This window comes from Oryctolagus cuniculus, chromosome 2 (assembly GCF_051225735.1).
Source record: "Oryctolagus cuniculus isolate XC-2025 breed Fujian yellow rabbit chromosome 2, ASM5122573v1, whole genome shotgun sequence".
Classification (NCBI taxonomy): domain Eukaryota; kingdom Metazoa; phylum Chordata; class Mammalia; order Lagomorpha; family Leporidae; genus Oryctolagus; species Oryctolagus cuniculus.
In genome coordinates, this window is record NC_142868.1 from 27,104,955 (window position 1) to 27,124,286 (window position 19,332).

At 36.3% G+C, this 19,332-nt stretch overlaps 1 pseudogene; it reads left to right on the forward strand.

The window, feature by feature from the left end:
- The window catches only part of LOC100348295 (proteasome subunit beta type-1 pseudogene), an 81,189-nt pseudogene extending 76,321 nt beyond the window's left edge, over positions 1-4,868 (forward strand).
- Positions 4,869-19,332: the final 14,464 nt, after the last annotated feature.

Sequence of the window (19,332 nt, forward strand, 5' to 3'; positions counted from 1 at the left end):
TTTCCTCTGGAGTTGGTATACAGGATGTGATAAACAATTGAGTGGGCAAAGAGAGTCTCATCGACATTTGCATGAGTAGATGCATTAGGCGAAGCAGTTATCTGTGCAGATATCCAGAGAAGCATCCTAGGAAAGGAAAGCAACCAGTGCAAATGTGCTAAAGCTCAAGAATATTTCACATTTTCAAGGAGGATGAAAGAAGTCAGGAGATTTGGACGGGAACTTGGGATGTGGTGCTGGATGAGATCAAGAGATCTCAGGGGAATCAGATCATACAAGAACCTTTAATTAACTTTGGCTCTTACCCTGACTGAATTACATTTTAATCATTTCAGAAACTACATGTATTTTATGTAAAAAGTATGTGTTTAACAAATATATTTTTAAAGATTTATTTGTTTATTTATTTGTAAGTCAGAGTTACACAGAGAAAGGAGAGGCAGAGAGAGAGAGAGAGAGAGAGAGGTCTTCCATCCAATGGTTCATTCTCCAATTGGCCACAAGGGCCTGAGTTGCACCAATCTGAAGCCAGGAGCCAGGAGCTTCTTTGGTTCTCCCAGGCAGGTGCAGAGGACCAAGGACTTGGGCCATGCTTTCCCAGGCCATAGCCCAGCGCTGGATGGGAATTGGAGCAGCCTGGTCTCGAACCAGGGCCCATATGGGATGCCAGAGCTTTAGGCCAGGGGTTTAACCCACTGTGCCACAGCGCCAGCCCCTAACAAACATATTTTCTTTTTTTTTAAGATTTATTTTATTTATTTGAAAGGCAGAGTTACAGAGAGATAGAGACAGAGAGAGGTCTTTCATCTGCTGGTTCATTCCCCAGACGGCCACCATGGCCGGAGCTGTGCCTATCTGAAGCCAGGAGCCAGGAGCTTCTTCCAGGTCTCCCACGTGTGTGCAAGGGCCCGAGGACTTGGGCCATCGTCTACTGTTATCCCAGGCCATAGCAGAGAGCTGGATCGGAAGAGGAGCAGCCAGGACTAGAATCAGCGCCCATGTGGGGTGCTGGAGCTTCAGGCCAGGGCTTTAACCTGCTGTGCCACAGCGCCGGCCCCCTAACAAAACATATTTTCACGGAATGAGTATAGAGTAGATAAACACAGATTGACAAAATAATACAGTTTATGATAGTTATGTAATAAAATAATTTAGTTTTCTAAAAATGTAAATGATAGCAAAACTAGCATCAACGTGGAGATCCATCAGTATATATATGAAGTGAAAATTTCAAGTGATTTTAGAAAAGATAAAATTGAATTAATAATTTACTAATTCTTTCTAAAAGGGTCTCATTTGGCAGGATCGAAAAGCAGATGGCTCATCGAAACTGACAGAAGCTTATTAAGATCTGAAAAGAGTGTTTCTCTCGATTGGTTTTGTGGTGCCAGCATGGTTTAATCCTTAAGAGAAGAGTAATTTGTTGTACAGGATGGGGTATCACTAACGATATGGAATAAACCGATTTACTTTTAAATAAAATATGCATGTATTTAAAACAATTATTTAAAACATTTAATATTAAAGAGAATATAACTACTGCAAAATGTAATACCCTGCCCAAAGAGTGAATTGTTGGACTGAAACCCCCATGAAATCCCTTTCCCCAATGAAATTGTATTAATTGCGTTGGGGCCACTAGAAACTGAGTTAGAAGCTAATTATTTGATCAGACTTTTACTTTTGAAGAAATCATTCGTAACATTCAGAAATACATACTGGCTCTAACCTACAAATGATTGATTTATGCATTATGTATTTTCTAACTGAAATCCACTGCACGATAGCATAGCAAACTCAGTGTCTCAGATTTTATTGGGCGTAAAATCCTTCCATCTTCTCTTTTCTCTACGAAAAAAAAAAATTAATAATATAGTTCCTGTGACAAAATTTGCAGGAACCACTGACTAAATGGAGATTGTATATTCAGGAACATGTTAAATGCAGTATAAAGGAATGCATTCATGGAATACTTAAACAGATGGGTGCAGGCTCTGAGGATCATGTTCTGTCTTCTAACATTGCCGCTGACATACTGTAGCAGATGTAATGGACAGAAACGTTAGTTAATAGAAACAAGTAACAAAATGACTAAAAATAATACTTTTGTAAACTATTGGATAACAACTTATCAATGGAAAGACCACTTTGTTACTAGTTTGGTTAAAGATGTACCCCAAATAATTATTTAAAAAACAAAGTAGTGACTCATTGACACATTGGCGATAGTTACACATTTACAGAGACAAGCCGAGGGAAGCAGGGGTGCTGCAATATGGCAACAGGAGTTGGAGGAATTGCTGCTTCTGGTACACAAAGATAATTTTGATTATGTGAATTTTTTTAATTAATTAATTTTTTTTGACAGGCAGAGTGAACAGTGAGAGAGAGAGACAGAGAGAAAGGTCTTCCTTTTCCGTTGGTTCACCCCCCAATGGCCTCTGCGGTCGGCGACCCCTCCAATGAAAGTTTAAAAACAAATGTAAAAAGTACACAACGGGCTTCTCTTTTGTGGTTCCTGTAAATGAAACCAAGACAGAGAGCTTAAAGTCGACATGTTGCTTGTTTGTACATTCTTCTTCAGTTTGGAGCTCACACTTAGATAAGTGATCAAAGAATGTCTACACAGAGTCTCTAGTACAGGAAGGACACAATGCTATATATAATATCAATTGTTCCTTTCCTGTCCCTTTTTATTCCCAGAAAAAAAAAATAGATTAAAAGAAAATGGGGCTGCACAGGTAAAAATAATGTTACATAAAATGTTATATAAAGTAAGTGGATATTGGATGAGACATGAAGAGCTGACTTGCATTAGAGAAATGTGTAACAAAAGCCTTTATAATTGTCAAATTAAAGGTTACCATTTATGAGGTATTATATAAAAGTGTTAGAAAGATGTTCGGAAAATACCTTGCCTATGATATAATATGGTTTCACACAAAATTTACCAAATCATCTTTCTACTAAATCTATTTCTCTTTTTTTTCACTAATAGGTGATAAATTGTCATTTGTGAGAAACAAGGGATAAAATATGGAAGAAATTGAACAGATTGGATCCAAAGAGGGTAGTACACGTGATTATTCAATGAATATGGTCACACTGAATCACTAAACATTTGAGCATCTAGGGCATAAACATTTTATGGGCTGATAATTTTTAGACGACAGCTGATGTAGAAAAACTAAATGATGATATATAAGATTTTGTAAGGCCTTTTGTGATGTTTTAAGAGCCTCGACTCAAAATATAGCGTTTAAGATACAGCAGTGCAATTCTATTAGTGAGCTTCTACTTAGCACAGAGACGCATGGCTGAAATGCATGATAGATCCCTGTTATTTATTCACCTTTTCTGGTGTTTGTTTTGATTCTTTAATATAAATTTTGCATGCACAGTGCTATGCATGTTTGTGATTTAAAAAGAAAAATAAATGTGAGAATTTCCAGGAGGAAACAAAATATTATCTAGCATGTCTCTAAAGAGCTCCCGGCACTTTTCCATGGTTGTTTGCTGCCCTTCCTGCTCTGTTCAATGCTTTTTCATTAACACCCACCACACACTGCACAGGCAGCCATCTGTGTCCCTGTCTTTAAGAAGTTTTATCCTACAAGTCTTTCCTCATGACACTGCTGTCTATTACATAAATCACAGAGACACTCAAACCCTTGGAATGGAATCAGAAACCCACAAAGCTGACTGCTGTCAGGACTCATAAGGAGTGCAATTAATAAATTTATTATTAAGGAATGAAGCTGTTTTCACTCCAAAAACTCATTCAAAATCAGTGTTATGGAGAGTGAATATTAAAGTAACTAAGCTAACGGTGTTTTTGCATTGTCTGTTCACCCATTTGAGAGTACATTTTCTGCCTCAACTCTGCTTCTGTCATATCTGCTAGTGTCACACACACACACACACACACACACACACACACATTCATTCATTCATTCATTCAATCAGCAAAAGATCCATTTAGTGCCAATTTATTTGAGTCAAGAAAAGAAAAAAGCATGTCACCATGGAGTTTCTGTTCCACAATTTAAAATCCATTTTGTAGTTGAATCTACAAATGTAATCACATTTGTAAAATTTTAAAGGAAAGATATGATTATGAGATAAATGAAGATAAAAATCCTAAAAATGAGGAACAGGGTTTGGGACAGCAGGACCCCGGTACAGCTGTGGCAGCCATGGACACGGTCCAGGCAGAGACCTGGGAGTGGACACCCACAGTGTCCTGGGCCATTGCAGCTGGCTTCACGCCTTAAGCCTCAAGGATGTACCGTATTGGCACTTGCTATAGCAGATTTCTCCGCTGTTGTTTCTGATTCTCGACTATTGAGCGAAGGATTTTCAGTTCACACGAGGGACAGCCCTGGATGTTACACGTTAACAGATAGAGCAGTCATCAGCTGCAGCGGTTTTCACGGAGACTGTAGGAACTTGAGAAAGATTTTTGAAGCCAGACTAAAGCTTTCCAATCAGGAGGTCATGGCCACAGGAGCAATTACTGAATTGCTGTCTACACTCTACTCAAGACACTTCTTTCCATACTGTTTACAACATCCTCCGCAGACTGGAGGAAGAAGGGACGGGAGTAGTGCACAGCTTTGACTCAGAGGAATCCTACCGGTGGGACTTCAAGGCAGGAGGCTCTCCAGCGCCATCTGCAACGCCTGGGGGACAACCAGGTTGGCACATCCTGCTGACCTTACAGAGCGGTAAGGCTGGTAACAGGTGTCTCAATTCCAGCACCAGAGAGGAACCTCAATACCGCGAACTCACTCGGGATTTGCATTGTAACCAAAGAGGGCATCAGGAGGAAAATGTCCCCTGCGGAGGGCAGATGGGCCTGCTGTTAGCACAACACTGTGAGTCCTGTATCCGGGACTTCTGGATGAGTTTGCATTATTAAAAGGAGACCTGAAATTAAAAAAAAAAAAAGAAAAAAAATAGTTACAAACAACAAAACTGACAGTCACCATTACTGGAAATAAACTGACACAATCAAATATCAGCTAAAGCAAGGTTTGATAAACTTTCACTTGTTGAAATAATCTGCTTAAATTTTAAAAAGAGTGAAGGAGAATGCAACATACCGTGAAATAATACAATATCCCATCTATTTTTATTTATGAATTTGTGAATACAAGTATTATTTAGTTTAGTTTGAAATAATATTTATGATGCATGGAGAATGATCTGTAAATAATACTGAAAGAACTTGGTTTAAGTTTTAAATTTAAAATCATTCTTAAAAATGCTCAATTGACCATCTGGTCTTATAAAGATAAATGTATTAAATGCAGGAATTTATTTCACACAACTCTATAATCTAATTTCATCAGAAATTGCCATACAAATTGAAAACAAGACAGGCTTGGTTAAGCTTCTTTGTGTTCAACAATAATGGATACTACCATAATAAATGAATATAAGAAAAAATCAGGGTATTTATTATATACATTATTATTCATAATGAGGTTTATCTTGAATTATGGAATTTGCATTTTAAGTAGTGTAAACTAGAATGAAATATATTTGGGCAAATGTATACCTATGAATAGTCAACAAAACACCCCATAGTTTGAAAAATATTATTATTTTGAACAATTTAATTAGTATTATTGAAATATAAGTATGCTAATAGATATCATTTGTCATCAAATCTGAAGCTTTCATTTCCCATGCTTCATTAAATACACATAACTCTTCATAGTTATTATTATCACCATTTCATGGATGAGAAAACTGAGAATAACAGCATTTAGAAAACCATTTTGTGATTACATGGCTAATAAAAGCCAGACAACATACAAAAGTGAGATTTAAAACTTCAGGACAGTACTCTTTCTGATACAAATTCTATTATATTCCAGATACTTGGCTGATTTTTATTTAGTAACTTATTTGTTTTCATGTGATTAAAACTTAAAACTTCATAAAAAGGAAGCTGGATTGAATTCATTTAACCATAAACTCAGTAAGAACTAAAAGGGACATGCATGTAATGTACATGTTATTACGTTAATGGGTAAAACTATACTTCCCTTGGGGGGACAATGACCAGATTAATTTGTCAAGATTTAAATTCTAAATTTTAAAAATGGCTTTGGTAAAATGTAAATGAGTGATCAAAATTTTAGGTCAAGAAACCTTAATAAAATATCAAGAAACTGAAAGAAAAAATGAGATACACAAGTATAATATGATTTAGATAAATATAAAATAAATAAAATATTTACATATCATAAATATATCATATAGTATGTATGTATTTCAAAAATAAATTGAAGTGGCTGGCATTGTGGTGTAGCAGGTTAAGCTATAGTCTATGATTCCCTTATCCATATTGGTGCCAGTTCAAGTCCCAGTTGCTCCACTTCCAATCCAGCTCCCAGCTAATGCACCTGGGAAAATAGTGGAAGGTGGTCCAAGTACTTCATCCCATACACCTACATGAGATACTTAGATGAAGCTACTGGCTCTTGGCTTCTGCTTGGCCCAGCCCTAACCTTTGTGGGCATTTGGGGAGTGAACTGCAACTCTGCTTTTCAAAGAAATAAATAAATATTTTAATAAAATGAAAACTCATAAAGATTACACATCTTGAGATATAGGACATCAGCCCTCATGATAAAAGGCCTCTTTCCTCTTTTGATTAAAAGATTTATTTATTTCTTTTTTGGAATGTCATAGCATCCAAGCGAGTGAAGGAGTTACGGAGAGAGAGAGAGAGAGAGAGAGAGGACAGAGTCTTCCATTCACTGGTTCACTCTCCAAATGGCCACAACAGCCAGGACTTGGGTAAGCCTAAACCAGGAACTTGTTCTGAGTCTCCCACAGGACTGGCAGGCATCAAAGCCATTGGGTCATCATTTTCTGCCTCCCCAGGCACACTAGCAAGAAGCTGGATCAGAAGAGCAGCAACCAGAACTTGAATCAGTAAGTGGTGGCTTAACCTGCTCTGTCACAGCACTGGCTCCCAAAGACTTCTTAAAAAAAAAAAAAAAAAAAAAAAAATTCCCTTCTCCAAATTTGTTAATAGTCATTGCTATATAATGCACAATTTTATAAACATACCACACTTCATTGGACTGTTAAGAACACAGCTGCTATAATCACCCATATACATATTCTAGTACAACAATTCATTTCATTATATGGTATATTTCTAGGAGCACAACAGAGGTTACAAGAATCTTCAAGTTTTTGAATATTCCCAAATTCACCAAAAATTCTGATATCAATATGTATTCCCTCTATGGACACTGTCACTCTCTCTATTGGCCTATATGGTGGATATGTGGTAGCATTTCATAGATGATGTTTGCTTCCAGTTCCTAGTAAAAATAGACAGTTTCATCTATGAAAGAGCTTTTGTATTAACCTGTCAGTGAATTATATATACAAATCTTTTGACCTTTTAGATTGCATGATTATTGTGCGTTTGTGCATGTGTGTGTGTGTATGTGTGTATTTTACTGTAAGAGATATTTATGTTTTCTAAATGAACTTTAGGGTTATGTACTTGATTTTTGTATGTGTTTTCTATTTCAAATTTTCTGCACTTATATTTATAGCTTGCGTTGGTTTTCTCAATGATTCCTAAATTCAGCTCTCTGTTGATTCTTTTATAATTTTTTTGCTGAGGCGCAATTTTTACTTTCCAATTTTCTGTTAATATTTCTGCACCTTACATTCATTTGTCTAAACTAATCATAATCTGTTTTATAATGTGTGTCAGAACCTTTAAATATTTTAATTCTGTGTTTCTACCAGATTTTGCTAACAGTGCCTCTTTCCTTCTGTGTTTGTTCCCTTTGGCTAGATTCAAGACATTGAAACTCTGTTTCCTTGGTAGGAAAGATTATGATCTATAATAATGTCATTGTCCTCCTGATAGAATTTTTTCCTGTGCACCTGGGACCCCTAGTTGCACTCATATTTCATGTTAAGCACTTTATACTCTCTGACTACATAAAAAACAACCTAAGCTGTGTGGACTATTTTACCTTTTTATCTGGTTTTGCTTTTTTTTTTTAATTTGCTTTCTACAAAAATCCTCAAATTTGATTGCTTCTGAATTTCTGAGTTTTGCTACTTAAAATATGGTCAGACAGGTGAGTATTTTTCAATGTGTCTCCAGGATGGACAAGTGCCTTCCTAACAAACGGTGTATAGTGCTTGCATCTCTAGTTTCTCATTGTTGTTTGTATCTTTTTCAAGTATTTCTCACTAATGTTTATAATCACATTGATTTTTTTTTAATTTTATAATCACATTGATTTTTTAAAAGCAATATTTATTTATTTTCATTTTATTTGAATGCCAAATATAGAGAGACACACAGGAAGGTATTTCCATCCACTGGTTCAATCCCCAAATATTGGCAATACCTCCAACTGGGCCAGACTGAAGCCAACAACACAAACAGGGTCTCCAACATAAATTGCGGGGACTCAACTACTTGGACTGCATATCAGAGTGTAAATTAAAATATGTTCGATATGTTTTCACCCCGCTGTGGCATTGCATCTCCTGTATCAGAAGTATCTTTCTCCTTTAATCAATTTGATAAATTCCTGTGCATCCTTTAACAGACAGCTCAAGAACTGCTTACCTTAAAATGTGTTCAGTCATGGATTGCTCTTTTCTCACTACTTAATCAGTATTTCTTTAAAAAAAGTTAGCTAACTGCAATTGTATTTGACTCCTCTCTGTGTGTATAATTATCACAGTTGTGCTGTTTTATATGTTTTACTAATGTTTAAGGCATATGTTGTTGTTTTTGTGTCTTTCTTGTGGTAAGTGAGATTCATGAGGTCTGACGAAGTGTAAGCTAGGCCTTACTCATGCCTTAGCACTTCGAATCAGTATCAATGCCATAGTTGTCCATGGTCTCTGAAGCCCCAGTTAGTTATGTCTCTTTGTCCTTTGCTAGGATTTTCCATATTACAGACTTTCTCTTGTGACTTCAGAAACTATAACTCTTTATGCCTAGCATAAAAAACCCTTTCCCAAAGACCTTTGCATGGCTTTATATTTGATATAATCTATTCAAAGTTAACTTTCTCAAATAGGTCTTTTTTGATGACTTGGTTATACTTATGGCTATCATTTCATCTGTTTTATTTATTTAAAAATCATCATTATCTTAAAAACTGATATTTTAGTTGGCTTCTCTCTCTTACATGTCCCTTCTATTGAGGTGATTTTGTTAGGGTTGGGATTCACTTTGTCTCTGCTTTTGCTTTATTCTGTTTCATGAATTGTAATCAAATGGAAACAATGTAAAAAAGATTATTAAATGAATGAATTGTTTTACTCCTTTACTAGATTCTCAACTTCATGAGTAGGAGCACAGTGCCTATTAAGCCCTCTTACTTTATCTTCAATGATATTAGGCCATAGACATTTATTATATTATTGATGAGAAAATGCTAGAAATAAAGATTTAAAATGTTAGAAAAGTCATATAGGTTCAATATTATGAAACTTTCTAAAATTGATACTGTTCAAAAATTGAACATTGATTGCATTTTTATTATTTAAAATATCAGAATTTAATTTAAATGGAAATATCAGAATGGTAAAGTGATAGGAAATTATAGAACCAGATTATTCCTCAAAGTGAGAATTATATATGAATTTCTGCTAGAAGCAAAATTTTCAAAGGTCAAACATCTAAAGGTTTAGAAATGGAAGAGCAGTGTGAGCAGTGCTTCAATGTTCTTTCTTTAATATTTGGCAAATAGCTTCATTCATACTACAGCTTTCCAGTAAAGATAACTATGACTGCTTCAACGAAAATTTTTATAAAGTAAAATATATGTTGTTTTCAAATTAATAAAGGTTGGTGACACCAACATAAATTCAAAAGAAGATTGTACAAGTAAATGGAATATGTAATGATTCATTTTTATAGAGGCTTTACAAATTCTATATCATCCAAAACATCATAAAACAAAATAGAACACATAACAACTAAAACAGAGAGGAAAATATGTAATCTAAAAAGAGCATATGTTCATATGCTACACATATGCCAAGCACAGCTAGAAGTTTTAAGTAATAGCCAGAACAATAGGAAATATCTGAGTCCGTCTGATTCTGTTATGTAAGTCAAATCACAAACGGGAACTTAATCATTATTCTTTGTCCTCTGGATAAAATAGATTAAGTAGTGTTACACTTTCTCACACATCTGTTATGATTGTCTTGTCTTTTTCCTGCTGAGATGTATCATTTACTCAGTCATTTCTTCTACATAGCCACTTGACCCAACCATTCATTTCCGGTATTAGTCACTTTCCTGCCCTGACTTACTTTTGAACATCAAACATAATAATAAGTAATCACACATTATTCCACTGGAACAGGAATCATGTCAAAATGTGGAGACAGTCTACCCACTTGCACTGTGGCATTATGGAGAGAAGAGAGGACCTAGCTGAGTTCTTTGTTACTTCTAAAAATTCATGATTCACAATATATTCGTATTTGAATACTGATAGCACATTCTGGATTTTAGGGGAAACTGCAAGATCTCCTTATGGAGTGAAACTGAAATTTAGTCTCAACATACACTTTCAATTTTCTCTACTGTTTTTAAATATTTTTTTCACATTTACCCCTATCGTGGGACAAAGAGAAACTTAAGAGTTAAGGCAAGAAGCTAAGGGGCCGACACTGTGGCTCACTTGGTTAATCCTCTGCCTCCGGTGCCGGCATCCCATATGGGCGCCAGGTTCTAGTCCCAGTTGCTCCTCTTCCAATCCAGCTCTCTGCTGTGGCCTGGGAAGGCAGTGGAGGATGGCCCAAGTGGTTGGGCCCTGCACCTGCATGGGAGACCAGGAGGAAGCACCTGGCTCCTGGCTTCCATTGTGGCCATTTGGGGAGTGAACCAACGGAAGAAAACCTTTCATTTCTGTCTCTCTCTCTCTCTCACTGTCTGTAACTCTGTCAAATAAATAAATAAAAATCTTCTTTAAAAAAAAAGATAAATTACATGTATCATTTCCCACTTAAAATTAATTTTCTAATGGTCCAACTTTTAGTTTTCTAAGGGTCTTCAGTTTATTTCTTTTACCTTGACTTCACTTAGAAATCAGAATATCTGGAATGTCAATCTCTTGGTTTTCCCTATCTTAATGTAAGAATTCACCTTATAGCTTTATCATTATATCTCCCATAGCGTTGTTTAAGTTCTTAAACCAATAAATCCTGCTCTGCTTCATCTCTTCAGTTTAGTTTATTTTGATTCCTAAATGAAGACATTATTCTCAATAATGCCACAGTCAGTATTCTATTTCATGGTTCCAAGTACTTGGAACTAAAATACAATAATAACATTAATTCTGTTAAGTCACTATATGTTAACTACTGCCATACATGACTTTAGAAAACATCATTCAAAAATATGCCATGCATTTACAACTTATTGGCATAAAGCCAATGGGCTTCTCCATGCTTGGAGTTTAAATTACCACTGAAAAATTAACCTAACTTATTACAAACTCATGTACCAGAGAACCAAGTAACATATTTACTCATGCTAGAAAGAGATAAAATGGGAAAAGGATGGAGAGTAATTAAGTATTGACTAGGTGAAAGAAATCACTGCTGTTACAAAGGGAACATTTGAATGAATGATTGTATTTATGCTTGGAATATTGTTTTACAATATGGTGCAGTCATTCCCTGAGGGCTTACAAATTCATTATACCTAGTTCTTGGAATTCATCATCTTATTTAACTCCCTAAATAATCCTCTCATTTAAAAACTATCATTGTTCCTATTTTACTGATGAGGATTTTGAGGCTTAAAAAGGTTAAATAACTTGTACTAAGTAACTGAGTTAATAAGAACTTGAGCCAAGATGTGGACATCATAGATTGAATACTTAAACATAGCTACTTTGCTAGACCTTTAAATATATTGTAGAATCATGTTTAAATATCTTTTCCACTCTGTAAGAGGAAAAGTAGATGTTCCTATTGTAATATCTTTGATTATGCCAAAAGTAACCCTAAAACACTATTTTTATAAAATAGTGATTTATATTCTTATAGTTGTATCTATGAACCACATTGAATCTTTATATTCATATCACATTAACATCAGAATTTATAATTGTGATGTAGTAATTATCATGTATTTGCTGTGATCCTGAGAATCTAATGTATTAATATGTTCCTTATTTTTAAGTGTCCAAATAAAAAATAATTGATATAAACAGTTGAAATAATAACTTAAAAATAAAAATATGTGACTACTCCAGACTATATAAATAATAAGTAGAAGGAAGACAACCATTCTTTATGATAGTCATAGTAAGACTGGTGGTACAAGTTTGAATATTGTATATCCATTCTAAGATATTTTAAGAATAGCAGTATCATATATTCATCCACACTGTCAACAATCAAATCCAAGGATTTTCTCTTGACTTTAGCATTAATGAAACTTTTTCCAGTTACACAGTTCATTTCGTAGCTCAGAAACAAAGCAACGATGCTATATTCACTATATAGCAGCACTTCTGTGTCACGTTTTTTACTACTTAGCATATTTTCCTTAATATATTTTTAAAAAATCTGAATTCATGGCAAACTTTTGTTTTCAAATTTCTCAACTGTAAGAAATATCATTGTAGGTAATCTCTCAATTACTTGTCATGATAGTGAAAATATGTTCTTGTATTTATGACATATTATAGCTGGGACTTAAAGAGAAAAATGCAGACATGTTTAGAAAACTGATCTTTAAAATGCTGCTAATAATCACAGAATATATATTTTGGTGAAAATTAAATTAGTTGGCATAAGCAAGAGTTAAAGAATGTATAGTTCATGAAAAGCACTTCATTTGATTATGTAGTATTACTTTAGTAGATATTAAGCAAATGCATATAATATTTGGTATTTTAACAGCAAATATCAATTTATCATATTTTTATTTATTGACATTGATATTTAACATGTTCAAATGTACTTTGTCTACCAATAACCAGCTATTCTGTCTTTTTGTAAGAATTCCACTAGTATAAATTATTAACAATGTAGAGATTGAAGATATTAGTAAAGTTGTCATTATCATCATTCTTAGAGGTCAATCAATAAAGGCATTGGCCTGCGCCACTGCTCACTTTGCTAATCCTCTGCCTGCTCCTCTGGCACCACGGATTCTAGTACTGGTTGGGGCTCCGGATTCTGTCCCGGTTGCTCCTCTTCCAGTCCAGCTCTCTGCTGTGGCCTGGGAAGGCAGTGGAGGATGGCCCAAGTGGTTGGGCCCTGCACCTGCATGGGAGACCAGGAGAAGCACCTGGCTCCTGGCTTCAGATCAGCGCCACGCACCAGCCATGGCAACCATTTAGGGGGTGAACCAATGGAAAAGGAAGACCTTTCTCTCTGTCTCTCTCTCGCACTAACTCTGCCTGTAAAAAATAAAAGAATAAAAATAAAAGCATCAATTCTGCCAAGTTGATCATAGAAACATTCACCAAAATAAGAAATCAGTCAGGTGCCAGGTTCCTCAGACTCAAGGGATAGACTAATGGACTAATGAGGCATGGAGAATGGATAATCTATGGGAAAATAAAAAGCCAATATTTGAACCAAAGAAATACATGAACGTCCTTTCAGCAAATTCCTGTGCCTTGTTTAGGAGAATCACTAGAGATTATTGAATTCTAGAGAACTGTGCTATTTACTGGCGTACTAATGACAAGGCCATTTATAGTCCCATAGGAACTGAAGTTATGATGTAGAAAACTGATGGTAATGCAAATGGCTTCTGTTAATAACCATGAAACTAATTATTTTCCACTAGAAAATAGGAATTTCTATACATTAGATTCTCAGGTGAAACAGTTTTAACATTTTATTGGTTTTCTCATTAACTAATGAGTTGAATAAAAATCCTTGACATTTGGGTATTTTATATTTGCATGATAATCATGTATTTACTATTTTGGAGAAGAAAATATATCTCTGCATAACCAGGAGAAGCAGTTCCAATTATCATCAAATTTATCACAGGATTAGCTTTTATACCAGAGTGCTTTTACACCAGTAAGTTTTTGGGAAATTTCAAGGAAATGTGGAATATTGGCATGTGGTTGTTATTTCTTGTACTGTGCATTACTTAAACAAAGAAAAATAAACTAGTTTTCAAAATAGAAGACAAAGAAAATAGAAAATGTAATTAGAGCAATACTATCTGTGGCTCCTTCACCAACATTAGCTGGAGTCTATCATTTGGATTCTGTAGCCTATGGTGAGTCCATTCATTTCTTTTAATATAAATTAAAGTGAATTTCTCAGGACTATCTCAAGTATCTTTCCTGCTCCCTTCCAAAAGAATATTGAATTTTAGGATAAGCTGGTCTTAAGAATACTATGGTTCATTCCAATGTAGCATATTTTTTAGAATTATGATAATGCAAATGAGTGAAAATTAGGCTAGGTTAAACAAAAATTTGGAAAATCAGTATTATTCAAGAGTTCTAAGAGTTGAGAAGATTATTTGCTTTAATTATTGGCACATGGCAATAAGCAAAGACAATAAGCTGGAGACGTTCATAGAAATTAAAACTCCATACAAAATAATTAAAAACTAATAGAATAAGCAATTTTTTAAAGATATATTATATTTATTTGAAAGGCAGAGTCAGAGAGAGATGGAGGAGGGACAGTGACAGAGAGATCTTCCATCCTCTTATTTACTCCCCAGATGACCACAGTGGCCAAGGCTGGGCCAGACTGAAGCCAGGAGCTAGCAGCTTCTTCCAGGTCTCCCAAGTGGGTTTAGGGGCCTTAGCACTTGGAGTGTCTTCTCTGGCTTTCCCAGGCACACTAACAGAGACTTGGATTGGAAGAGGAATAGCAGGGACCCAGTCTAATACCTATAAGAGATGTCTGCAAAGCAAGCAGCAGCTTTAACCTGCAATGCCACAATGCTGGCCCCAGTAAGCAAATTCTTAATGTTATCAAGTGACTTTAAACTTCCTCTCATGGTAATATATCTGTGAAAATAGGGTTAAACCAAGGAAAGGCATCATCACTAATATACATCTAAGCTGTAGCATTCAGAACCAAGGTTGATCTATTATCTGTTGAACGAGCAAAGAGTTTTTCTAGTGTTCCTATCAGGTGTGACCTGAAAATTACTATAAATCATCCATTGTAGGTGTTTCTGATGGTCACTTTTGTATTATTCTGCTTTTTATTACTTTAACTAAAATACCTGAAAGGAGAAACTTGGGAAAGAAAATGTATTTCAGTTTAGACTTTGGAGATTACAGTTGGGATTGGGTAGTGGGCAGTTCTATAATCTGGAGGGCTGTAATGGCCAGTGTAGTCCCTGGTGAGCCAGAAAGGAGAGAAAGTACGTAGACCAAACTTAAATTCAAAATAACAAAATCCCTCTTGGGATCCAGCCTCCAAGTGCAATTTACAATGACCCAGAGGCCTCCCACTGGCCTCCCTTCTCTGCCACCACAATTAGATCAAATCTCCATCTTTATACCATTAGCCACCAACAATAATACATCAGCATTTAAAGATTTTTTAGGAGTACTGTGGAGACAAATACCAGAGTACTCATAACACCTCTTCTGAAGAAATACTGTATTTTCCCCGTGTCTCTTCCATAATTTTATTTAGATATATTAGAGATAGGTATATTATTGTCTATTTTCTAAGTCACAAAATTAGAAAGAAGGACATTTTCCGCATAAAGGGAGAAAAGAATTTTATTGTAATTTTGTGCTGTTACAATAACTTGAGATGTGTGCCAACGCTGTGGCACAGTGGGTTAACGCCCTGGCCTGAAGCGCTGGCATCCCAGATGGCTCTTGTTCTAGTCCCGGCTGCTCCTCTTCCAATCCAGTTCTCTGCTATGGCCTGGGAAAGCAGTAGAAGATGGCCCAAGTCCTTGGGCCCCTGCACCTGTGTGGGAGACCAGGAAGAAGCTCGTGGCTCTTGGTTTCACATAGGTGCAGTTCTGGCTGTTGCGGCCAATTGGGGAGTGAACCATCTGGTGGAGGATCTCTCTCTCTCTCTCTCTCTCTCCGCTTCTCCTCTCTCTGTGTAACTCTGACTTTCAAATAAATGAATAAATCTTTAAAAAAATAACTTGAGATGACTCTGTGTACCTGTTGAGATATCTCTTTTTATGGGAAGAAGGGAGTTAAAAGATGTGGGCTATCCAGATGATGACAGACACCAAGTCACATCCATATCTTTTCTTCATTAATATCAGAAACCACCGGAAGATCAGCAAGAGGCAAGCTTAAAGCAAAAGCAAGCATTTCTCTGACTCTGTTTTAGTTTCCTATGCCCATAAGACACAACATTAATTGGTAAAATGCATCATTCTCTGATATGTCTTTCTGCAGGAAATATGGATTTAATTGGAACCTCAGCAGGTGTTTTTGCAGCCATGAGTGAAAGGCCATGAATATGTCCAAGTTACTTTATTTGACCTTCTTCAACCTCTGAAACAATACCGGCAATCACTACATCCAGTTTACTTGTTAAGTGAGACTATTGGTAAACCACTGGGGTCAAACTAGTCTCCTGAAAAGCAAGAGAAAGGGTAGTTTATTCTCCACACAGGATAAAAAACAGAAATCTGTACATTTAACTTCACCAAATAAAAACTTACCAAGCTGTGAAGGCATAATGATTGGTTACATCATGGTTTGGCATAATCACATCACATATTGGAGTACTTGTTAGAATCGCAGCTACTGCATTTCCAATCCAGCTTCCTGCCAATGTGTCTGGGAGGTAGGAGATGATGATTCAAATAATTTGGTGCCTGCTATGTACATGAGAGTCTGGATCAACTGTCTAATTTTGGGCATTTGGGGGAGATAAGCAGCAGATAGATCTTTCTGTTATGTATTTTTCCCTTTATCTCAAACTCTCTTTCAAATTAATTAACTAATTAAATTTTTAAAATTCATAAAGTAATCTGTGTTGAAAATCTCCCTCTCCAAATTACATGATGCCGCCCTTTCCCGACTTCAAGCTCATACCATTTCCAGAATTCCATATCACTGAATGGCTTGTTGCATGTTTAAAGTTTTTTTTTTTTTTTTTTTTTTTTTTTTTGATAGACAGAGTTAGACAGTGAGAGAGAGAGAGACAGAGAGAAAGATCTTTTGCATTGGTTCACCCGCTAAATGGCCGCTACGGCCGGATTGCTGTGCCGATCCGAAGCTAGGAGCCAGGTGCTTCCTCTTGGTCTCCTATGCAGGTGCAGAGCCCAAAGACCTGGGCCATCCTCCACTGCCCTACCGGGTCACAGCAGAGAGCTGGACTGGAAGAGGAGCAACCGGGACAGAATCCGGCGCCCCAACGGGGACTAGAACCTGGGGTGCCGGCGCCGCAGGCGGAGGATTAGCCTAGTGAGCCACGGTGCCAGCCACATGTTTAAAGTCTTGTGAACTTACATTTATGCTTTCTCTGCCTCAAAATTCAACAGCCACTGATTTGTTCAATTTCCAATTCCTCATATATGTTGATTTCTCTTATCCATTATGTTTTTCCACATTGTGTATCCTTATGAATTTCTACTTTGTTTCCATCCATCATTTACTGCCACTATGTAATTAGATCCAATAAATTTTTGTAATTGTTTAAAATTACTGCACAGCCATCAGACAACTTAAAATCACAGGTTATTAGGAAATCTTTAAGATATTCAAGGGGTGTTTCTGTCTCTCTGTCCCTTTGCCTTTCAAATAAATATAAAACTAGTAACTACATAAAAATTTCATAAAAATAGATTTAGGCACAAATTAAGAATATACCAATTCAACAAAACAAAACATGAAAATGTAACATATATGAGTGAAATTGACTTTTTTAAAAAAAGATTATTTAGCTGAAAGGCAAAGTTACCGAGAGGTGAGGGGGGAGATAAAAGAGAGAGAGAGAGAGAGAGAGGTCATCCATCTGCTAGTTCACTCCCCAGATGGCCACAGCTACCAGGGCTGGACCATGCCAGAGCCATGAGCCAGGAGCTTCATCCAGGTCTCCCAAAGACTTGTGCCATCTTCCTCTGATTTCCTTGGCACATTTGCAGGGTGTTGGATCATATGTGAAGCTGCCAGGACTCTTAATGGCGCCCATATGGGATGTCTGCAGTGCAAGCAATAGCTTTACCTTCTAAGCCACAGTGCCAGCCCGAAAATTGACATCTTGAGATGTGATTATTGTTGAAAGCCCTTTTGTATATTCCTGAGGAACAGTAGCTTTTGTACATATGACTTGTTGAATTCTTTCTTTAGTGGAGAATTAAACTTGTGATTATATAGTAAAATGAAAATGTCATCACAAGAATAATAAGAAAGGGAGATGGAGGATGGATGCAAGGGAGGGATGGTAAGTGGGACATATTATTATGTTCTTAAAACTGTATATATCAAATACATGAAATCTGTTCCTTTTCTATAAATAAATAAATAATCTAAAAAAATTCATGCCTCACTTTTTAACTGTTTTTCTAAATACTCATACAGTCTTCCTTAGCTTCGAATGTCCTGCAAACAATTCTTTCATCTTGATTTTTTCCTAACATTTAAATATTGAGTTAGTTATTTTGTGTGTGTGTGCTTACACATTTGCTATAAAAATAGGTGGTTAAATGAGTTCTTACTATTTTTCATATTTCATATTTATTAATTTATAATTAAATTTCATCTGTTAAAGTCTTTGGAAATTTCAGGTTCAGTGATTAACCTAAAAGATACCACTACAAATACCTCTGATGTCTCATCCTCACTTTAACTCTAGCTATATCACTCACACTACAAGTGTGAGTTTTGTGAGAGATTAAACTAAATTAATATTGATAATATTTAATCTCACATAATATTTAATAATTAATTAATAATTTATTTAATAATATTTAATCTCTCATCTCCAAACAACTTCTCCAAAACAACTCACTATTTCTATTAAGACTAAACCTAGCCGGCGCCGTGGCTCAATAGGCTAATCCTCCACCTTGCGGCGCCGGCACACCGGGTTCTAGTCCCGGTTGGGGCGCCGGATTCTGTCCCGGTTGCCCCTCTTCCAGGCCAGCTCTCTGCTATGGCCAGGGAGTGCAGTGGAGGATGGCCCAGGTGCTTGGGCCCTGCACCTCATGGGAGACCAGGAAAAGCACCTGGCTCCTGGCTCCTGCCATCGGATCAGCGCGGTGTGCCGGCTGCAGCAGCGGCCATTGGAGGGTGAACCAACGGCAAAGGAAGACCTTTCTCTCTCTGTCTCTCTCTCTCACTGTCCACTCTGCCTGTCAAAAAAAAAAAA